Raw genomic sequence first — 9,770 nt, 5'->3', positions numbered from 1 at the left:
TATTTACACTTTCTCGTTTTACTAGTTGCAAAAACGGTAAATGTGAGGTAGGCATGCTACAGACGCGTTTAAAACACTCATTTCCCAGTGCCCTTTATGTAGTTAACCGACCGTTCAAAGACGGTGCCTCTATTGTCAACTTTATTTTCGCCCGTTTCGTTCTGTATAATTATGTTGCGTATATTTTCTTGTGTGATGATGGTGTTTCTTCCTTTCTCAACCCTTATTTGTATGCCCCTCCCCTTATTCTGTACCTCCCCACATCCTTACCCATCCATCTTTTTACAACGTCCTTATTTATATATATATATACTCGTATATATATATTTCATGTAATTAGCTTGTACTTGTTGATCGATATTTGATGCAACCCGTCTACTATATTTTTCAACAACAGTTTGTATTTGTGGACGGTCAACTTCGCGATGTGTGCATCTGGTTGTGTTTTCTGTGCTCATAGCTGCCAGGGAGTGAACTCTCATCTTTAAGTTTTTGTGTTTAGCCCGGATTTCAACATAGTATCAGTTATGTAACGGAGTATGCGAGCATGGATTCCGTGCCAGTGCTAACTTGTCCTCCACAAGAAACTGCCAACCTCTTGTTCTCACTGCGACAGAAGTGAGAGCTTATTGATAAGGCAGAGGTAACCTTTTATGATGAGACAACCAATTATAATTCTATTGTTTATTAGGGAATCGATCTTACCGATTTATGTCGCGAAGCGACGAAAATCGGGATCGAATCCCACTACGGTAACATACGAGGGTATCCAAACAACACATACTATCCAAATAAAAAAATATGGAGTTCCGGTTTAGACCATGGGCGTGCGACGACCCCGATGAAATTCGGGATATCACGGTCTTCGTTAATGTTAATAAGCGTCCGATAGATCAGTAGGCGACACGCAATATCCGCACAATAAGATGTCTGCGACCCGAAAGAAAATTCAAAGTAAGCTGTTAATTTTGTTGCGTCAGATGCTAATACTACGCTGATATAATTTGTGATACAAACTTGCTTTATTCTATACTGAGTAGCATTTTTAAAACGGCGACATTTTTGAACATTTTTATATTTAGAGTGAGAGTGGATACACATTACACTGGCGCCGACATTTTGAAAATTTGAGGAAACAAAAACATTCTCCAACGAGTTCTTCAGCTCGGGGAATGAGAGAATAGATTCACCTTTGTGTCGCTTTTCAGATCGTATTTTAATTCCTTTCGGTACTTTAGTTTCTTTGAACTTCTCTGTTACTAAGCCTATATTGAATTTTTAAAATTAAGAAATTGGTTGATTTTACTTGCAGGCATGACTGATTAATGGAATTATTTTACTTTTATATAGAATATGGACGGCACTCCAGTACAGCATGTGCATGGTTGGCCTGTTGACATTTTTAGAAACGTGAGTAACTAACTTTCCATTGTATAATAATAATGTAAACAAACACCCCACCCATAAATAGCATAGAAATTCCTTATTTTTTACATTTTTATTTATTCATCAGTTTGAAATGGGCCTTTTAGATTATTATTTCTTAAGGCTCACTGCATGTATACACAGCACTGTGCGAAATTCAGATTTGAATCCACTAGACCATTTGGGCTACCAGATAGAAAATTTTCCAAGCCCGACACTTATTCTAAATAATGAGACCTCGGGTAGACCGATATTACATTTTGATATTTTACGTTGTCTACCTAGAGGAGGCGGATATCGACAAGTCAAAAAAATATAATGAAATTTAACTCTCGAGTACAATTATTTGGACTAGCCCGACACTAATTTCACTACCCCGAACTTTAACACCTTAAAATACTTAATTTTTGCACCATATAACATTTTGTAGACTAACGCCCGATTTTTTTTAGGATCGGCACTTGCCAATTACTGCTACTCGGACTTTTGACAATTTGCAAGATATAATAACGAGTGCTGAATACACATTTACACACACACTGATAGCATAATTTAAGCTCTGCCTACTGCAGGTACTTGTGAGAGGTGATTGTATTCAGCCAATTAGCGCTGTGGTTACATCTTTGACACTTCGTGTTTGATTGTCAACACATGAGAGTGCAAAAAAAACAACAACAATTCAATAAGCATTCCTCAGTCTGGACGATGCGTGATGCCTTTTTAGTGTTTATTAATGGAGATCATATGAAATCACGATGCTTACTCGTTTAATTAGCATGATTTTTAAAACAAATTTATAGGAAAATTTAGTAGCCTGGTCGGGCTTGTACCTGCGGAAAATCGGTAGCCCGAGTTGAAATTTGGTAGCCACAGGCTGTCGGACTACCACGAATTTCGAACACTGACACAGTGATTAAGTTGAGCTTATGATTCTGCCGATAAGCTGTGCTCGGCCTAAATATAGGGAATCGGATCGGCTTATAGAAAAAAATATAGATTTTAAACAGGCTGGTAACATTGCCCCATCGGGCTTTCGACATAAAAACTAACATTTTTTGAAAAATAGTAAAGATATTTCTTTCAAACTTGGTTCATCTGTTCATATGACACAAATTGAAATTAAAATAGCTTGGTTGCCTTCATTTTTGGTAGAATTATTTCCCCTTTTCAGATTTTTATGACGCATAATTTTTGAAGTCCAAAAAAATTATGTGTTAATGCATTACATTATGCTATTGGCGTTTGTTTCGTTTATTCCACACTCATTTGACACTGTGCAAATTGTCAACAGTCAGGATAGCGTTGATAAGCGCAACTTGGTGCAGACATGCAATTCGGCTCGATCTTTCTTTGGAATATATGCAATACTGTTTACATGTCGTACTGATACAACCACATTTTAAAATAGATTCTTATTGATACATCCACATTTTAAAATAAAGTCATATCTGATCCTAACAAGTTTGTAATTCACAAAAAACAGCCCTTAATCTGGAGTTCTGAAGCATGCTTGATTAGTTGGTCAGAATTATGAAGGAATGAATTCAGACTGTTCCATAATGCAGAGTTTAAGAGTTAGTCAGAACCATAATCATGCAGAAGATGTTATTACTTTCACAAATCACAGGCTCAAATTTTGGACCCGCTAAATGTAAGTCAATTTCATGGAATGCAGTTAAGATCAAAATTTCACACAATTTATTTTGCAAATACAAACAATTTAGTCAAAATTTTGCGGTTTTTGTTAATGTTTGTAGATTCTCTTTCATTTGAGGATAACAGAAAACACAACATCTTTTTTTGGTTAGCCATTTTTAGCTCATCTGATTTTTTGAAAAAAAATGATGAGTTATTGTCATCACTTGAGCGGTTGTCGGCGTCGGCGTCGGCGTCTGCGTCTGCGTCGGCGTTGCCTGGTTAAGTTTTATGTTTAGGTCAGCTTTTCTCCTAAACTATCAAAGCTATTGCTTTGAAACTTGGAATACTTGTTCACCATCATAAGCTGACCCTGTATAGCAAGAAACATAACTCCATCTTGCTTTTTGCAAGATTTATGGTCCCTTTTGTACTTAGAAAAATATCAGATTTCTGGTTAAGTTTTATGTTTAGGTCAACTTTTCTCCACACTGTCAAAGCTATTGCTTTGAAACTTGGAATACTTGTTCACCATCATAAGCTGACCCTGTACAGCAAGAAACATAACTCCATCTTGCTTTTTGCAAGATTTATTGCCCCTTTTGGACTTAGAAAATCAGTTTTCTTGGTTAGGTTTTATGTTTAGGTCAGCTTTTATCCTAAACTATCAAAGCTATTGCTTAAAACTTGCAACACTTGTTCACCATCATAAGTTGACCCTGTACAGCAAGAAACATAAACTCCATCCTGCTTTTTGCAAGATTTATGGCCCCTTTTGGACTTAGAAAATATCAGATTCTTGTTAAGTTTTATGTTTAGGTCAACTTTTTCTCTTAAACTATCAAAGCTATTGCTTTGAAACTTGCAACACTTGTTCACCATCATAAGCTGACCTGTACAGCAAGCAGCATAACTCCATCCTGATTTTTGCAATAATTATTGCCCCTTTTGGACTTAGAAAATCATTTTTCTTGGTTGAGTAATATGTTTAAGTCAACTTTTCTCATAAACTATCAAAGCTATTGCTTTAAAACTTGCAACAGTTTTTCACCATCATAAGTGGACGCTGTACATCAAGAAACATAACTCTATCCTGCTTTTTGCAAGAATGATGGCCCTTTTTAGACTTAGAAAATCATGGGTAGGACAATATTTCTATTACACAAAAAAAATCAGATGAGCGTCAGCACCCGCAAGGCGGTGCTCTTGTTATTGAATGGATTACTGATTATAAAGAAATGTAGAGCCGGTCTGTCTTATAATTAAATCTAGAATGCAGGCTGTCTTACTAATTCGTACATGTATACAGTTGAATCACTATTTATAAATACAATATTAGGTACGATAATTTGCCTTGCCGTAGTTTCAGCCAGTAGTTAAGTTACGCCATCAATGATGCGTTCCGAATTACTTTGAAGGTTATTTTGAGTTATAACGCACAAAATTGTACGCCAAGGAAAACCGTGCAAACAATATTGATGTTCTAGCATGATTTTTTAGGATATTCTAACATTCTTAATTAAAAGTCTAAATTTGCAAGTAGATTTCAGACTAAGCAACAAGAAAAAAAGCTAAATATGCTAAAATTTTTATGTTGGTCAAAAAAGTTAATTTGAGCTCTGCAAATGCAAACTGAACCGCTCACATTACTTTTTGGTCCGATGCATTCAGTTCCTGTTCTCCTAGGAATCCCAGTCGAGCATGTCCCAACAATATGATGAAGTATTTTGAGGGTATGGAGCTAGACCAGTTGTTTTATGGTTCAAAATTCAGCTTTAAGTTCAGGCATGTGAAATTGGTGTCAGCTTGGAAAATTTTCTATCTGGTTGCAGCATGGGTTAGTTGAAACCTGAATTTTGTACACTGCACACATACTCAAATACGTTTAAGTTATACGTTTATGAATCATGACCGTCAGATACCAATAAACAATTGTAGCATTTTGTCAGCTCCTGTGTTCATACTAAACTGAGGAAGGCAGAACAGATTCTTCTAGCTGCTTTACCAGTCTGTTTTTGCCTTTTAATGATACCGAGCAAAGTGAAGTCATAGACCACCCAGTCAAAAAGGTACCTGGAATTCACTGGGTTAAAGTAATGTTTGGCTGTTCTGGCTGGTCAGTCGTGGTAAACAGACCTACTCATACAGTGACTTTTCTTTTCTCAAACTGAAATTTTTAACCGCATTTACTTCGTTTCATTATACATTTTGACAAAATTTGCTACTGTTTTATTTTCATTAAAAAAAGTTTTATTTAACAAATTTCTCCCGCCATGCCAATGATATAATTGGGGTCATCTTATTGGCATGAAAATTGAAAAACTGCGAAAAGGATATTAGCTCTTAGACCTTTGAAATTTCAAAACAGCTGGTTGTCCATGTTTCCTTAATTTGCTCCCTTTTCACTATTTTCAGGCATCTTGGTCTATTATACAGATGATTGTTGTACTGCTCCAAAGTGCTTGTTGACAGACTGAAACCACTTGCTTGCGGCTCATAAGGTATTTCTGTCATTCTGTTTCTTTATTTATAGTTGCAGCTGTGGGAAGCAGTTTCAATCATTCAAAAAGTATGATATACTGTATACAAATTAGTATTTGTGTGAACAGATTTTTGCGATTGAGTCAGTGCAAATACCAAGGAACATTAGGCGTAAAAAATTGTCTGTTTCCTGTATCCTGACCTACCATAAATTTTTTGGCCCGACCTAAATGGACGGTCTGTCCGCCTAAAAACTTGTCTTTGAGAACATTTTTTTCAACTTTTTGATAAAAACTTTTTATGCTTTAAACATGGACAGTGATGTTACAAATCAACTTACTGATGCTCCAGAGGCATAACCCCCCTATTTGTATTCATTTTTTGACACAAAAATAATTTCGAAAAAGTCTCCTAAAAATAATTTCAAAAAATCCAAGAAAAAGTTTTTCCGACCTACCTACCCTAATTTATTTAAGCATGTTACCGGAAACAAAATTTTTTTAGACCTTAGTAAAGACTCCATTTCATTTTCTTGATGATAAAGCATTTCTGGACAAAACCATAAAATTTAATACATGTATGCAAATTTAAACAATTATTAGCTCAATCACCTCTGTCACAGGGTGACAACATGAGTTGATGTCCGTCATGTGCCAACAATTTGTAAAAAATCTTCTTCAGAACCACTGGGCAGATTTACACCAAACTTCACAGAATGATCTTTCAAAATTACCCAAAGAATTTAATTCCATATAGAACTGACCGGAAAGAAAAACTTTGAAAATGATTTCTTGTCAGAAATTGTAAGCCGGCAGGGCTTTTCATCCTTATATGACAGAGGCCTGTATTTGGCCACTTCCCAAACCAAAAATATTGCATTTTTTCCCCAACATCCCAAAATGCAAGGTTAACATTTCCCAAAAATCACATCAACAAATGGTTTAATTTGTTACCGGAGGAAGCGGTTCTCAGATATTGACTTTTTAGCTCACCTGTCACAAAGTGACAAGGTGAGCTTTTGTGATAGCGCGGCGTCCGGCTTCCGTCCGTGCGTCGATAAACTTTTGCTTGTGACCACTCTATAGGTCACATTTTTCATAGGATCTTGATGAAAGTTGGTTAGGGTCTCTTTTTATCAATTTACAATATTAGATTTCTGTTTTACAGGTTCACTTCTTGAGAGCAGGCAGCTACAAAATGGAAGGTCAACAAATCCAGTATACTTGAAAAGCAAGAAAGAAACACCAGAAAATATAAAAAGACAGAAGAACAAGGGAACTTAAAAAAACAAAACTTTTAAGGATAGGAATTCAGGATTTATTTAGAAACTAAATTTATTTTGAGAAGGGCAGTGTTTGACAAAGCTCTGTTACTTTAAGAGATAATGTATTATCACATTGGTTTTGTTATTGTTGAGCCCGCTTGCGGAAGCAAAGACATAGTTGTCCAAATGTCTATTCGGTTTATGTGCGTGTGTGCGTCCGTCCGTCTGGACCATAATTTGGACATGCATGGAGCAATCTTGTTTATATATGGTACGAATGTTAACCTCAGTGAGACGGAGTGTCATGCGCAAGCCCCAGGTTCCTATCTCAAAGGTCAACATCACACTTACAGGTCAAAGGTCAAATTCAAAAATGACTCTCCGGAGCATTTCTTCTTGATGCATGGAGGGATTTTGATGTAACTTGGCACAATTGTTCACCATCATGAGGTGGAGTGTCTTGCGCAAGAACCAGGTCCCTTGGTCTAAGGTCAAGGTCACGCTTAGAGGTCAAAGGATACAAGAATGACAACTTTGTCTGGAGCATTTCTTCTTCATGCATGGATGGACTTTGATGTAACTTGGCACAAATGTTCACCACCATGAGACGGAGTGTCATACGGAAGAACTTGGTCTAAGGTCAAGGTCACACTTAGAGGTCAAAAGTCAGATACAAAAATGACTTTGTCTGGAGCGTTTCTTTTTGATGCATAGAGGGATTTTGATGTACCTTGGCACAATTGTTCATCATCATGCTACGGAGTGTCATGCAAAAGATCCTAGAATTACCCTTTTGTTGTTACTATAAATAGCTTACATTTGTAACTTTTTTATTACTGGTCGTAGGGAAAAATCAAGACTACTTTTCTGTAGTACAACATGCATGTTACATCCAATTTTCAGGTGTATTTTGACTTATCTCTGCTGATGCGGATTTTTATGTGGACTTAGAATTTTTTTTTTTTTTAATTTTTTTTTTTTAATTTTTTTTTTAAATTATACGTTCTTTTGTTGTTACTGTAAATAACTTATATTGTAACTTTTTTGCAATCTCTTTTATTTGGCATAAATGTTTGCCTCAATGAGACAAGGAGTGTCATGCACAACTCCCAGTCCTTTTGACAGCTGGCGGGCTTGACATATTGCCCGTGGGTATCTAGTTCTCGTATTTTTCATGAGATTTTAAAGAGAATGTTCTGTTCTACCCCCATGTAGTAAGCTTGTTTGTCTTCAGTCAGTAGGTTTTCATGGCTTCCAGGTGATAACTCATGAAAAGCTTGACCGCTTTAAATATTTTTTGGTACATAGTTACAGGTCAAGTTCGACTTTGGGGTCAGTAGGTCAAAGGTCAAGATAACTTGCAAACGCTTTGGCCTGGGATCATAGCTTTTGTAACACAGGTGTAACATGATAAAATACAGGTTGTTTGAATTTGAGGTCAATAGATCAAAGGTCAAGGTCACAGTGACCTTGAACAGTTGAGCCGTTTCCGAATGATAACTTGAGACCTTGAGCCTAGGATGATAAAGTTTGGTACACAGGTGTCACATCATGAAATGCAGGTCAAGTTTTTTTTGAGGTGAGTAGGTCAGGTCACAATAAGGCAAAACAGTGAAATGTTTTCAGATTATAACTTGAGAATTGCTTGAGCCTAGGATCATGAAAATTGTTAGGGAGGTTGATTATGACCAGCAGGTGACCCCTAATGATGTTGAGGTCAGTAGGTCACAGGTCAAGGTCACACTGACCTGGTTCTTTAAAATGATGCACAGAGGGGCACATGGGGTCTTCCTCCACCATTAAAACTGTAAAGTCGCCATATGACCTATCCTGTGTCGGTGTGATGTTAAGTTCAACAAAATAAATAACGGTTCTTTAAACGGTTTTTGGACAATAACTTTAGGATGCTTGGGATGAGAAACACAAAATTAGTACAAGGTTGGTCTTGACCAGCAGATTACCTGTATTGATTTAGAGTTCCAAAGGTCAGGAGACCCTGAACATTTAAAACTTTTCCATACAACAACTTGAGAACACTTTGGCAGAGGATCATGAAACTATAGAGATTGAATTTGAGGTCATTAGGTCATAGCTCAAGAAATGCTGCTTTGATATTGGCTTAGTTCTGTGTAGGGTATAATTCGTCACTCCTGTGACAACTCTAGCGTTTAGCTCACCTGAGCACAAAGTGCTCAAGGTGAGCTTTGTGATCGCCCTGTGTCCGTCCATCGTCAACAGTTTGACTGTTAACACTCTAGAGGTCACAATTTTGACCTAATCTTTATGAAACTTGGTCAGAATGTTACCCTCAATAAAATCTTTGACAATTTGATATTGGGTTATCTTGGATCAAAACCTAGGTCACCAAGTCAAATCAAAGGAAAAGCTTGTTAACACCATAGAGGTCACATTTAAGGCTATATGTTCATGAAACTTGGTCAGAATGTTAATCTTTATGATCTCAGGTCCAGTTTGAATCTGGGTTATGTAGGGTCAAAAACTAGGTCACTAGGTCAAATCAAAGGAAAAGCTAGTTTACACTCTAGAAGCCAAATTTATGACCATATCTTAATCTTAATGAAACTTTGTCAGAATTTTAATCTTGATGATCTATAGGCCAAGGTTAAATCTAGTTCAGGGGGATTAAAAATTAGGTCACTAGGTCAAATCAAAGGAAAAGCTCGTTAACACTCCAGAGGCCACATTATGACTGCATCTTCATGAAACTTCATCAAAATGTCTTGATGAGGGTCATGTGGGGTCAAAAACTAGGTCACCAAGTCAAATCAAAGGAAAAGCTAGTTAACTCTTTAGAGGCTACATTTATGATCATATCTTAAAGTAACTTGGTCAGAATGTTGATCTTTATGTCAATATGTCAGGTGAGCGATACAGGGCCATCATGGCCCCTCTTGTTTTTTCTTGTTGTAAGAGAAATTGTACATTTTAGAATACAGATTACAGC

General features: G+C 36.7%; 1 long non-coding RNA gene across 2 annotated transcripts; it reads left to right on the top strand.

Annotated features, from left to right (window-relative positions):
- Window positions 1–890: 890 nt before the first annotated feature.
- On the top strand, window positions 891–8,273 carry LOC128548424 (uncharacterized). Of its 2 annotated transcripts, XR_008367033.1 has the most exons (4): window positions 891–954; window positions 1,351–1,410; window positions 5,476–5,561; window positions 6,709–8,273. It is a non-coding gene; the product is annotated as an uncharacterized LOC128548424 (long non-coding RNA). The 2 variants fall into 2 exon arrangements; XR_008367032.1 differs by lacking the exon at window positions 891–954 and having other exon boundaries at window positions 1,271–1,410.
- The last annotated feature ends 1,497 nt before the right edge of the window (window positions 8,274–9,770 follow it).

The sequence above is a fragment of the Mercenaria mercenaria genome, chromosome 14 (genome assembly GCF_021730395.1).
Source record: "Mercenaria mercenaria strain notata chromosome 14, MADL_Memer_1, whole genome shotgun sequence".
Lineage (NCBI taxonomy): Eukaryota > Metazoa > Mollusca > Bivalvia > Venerida > Veneridae > Mercenaria > Mercenaria mercenaria.
The sequence above is the reverse complement of the archived record's forward strand: the minus strand, read 5'-3'. Positions and strand labels throughout refer to the sequence as shown.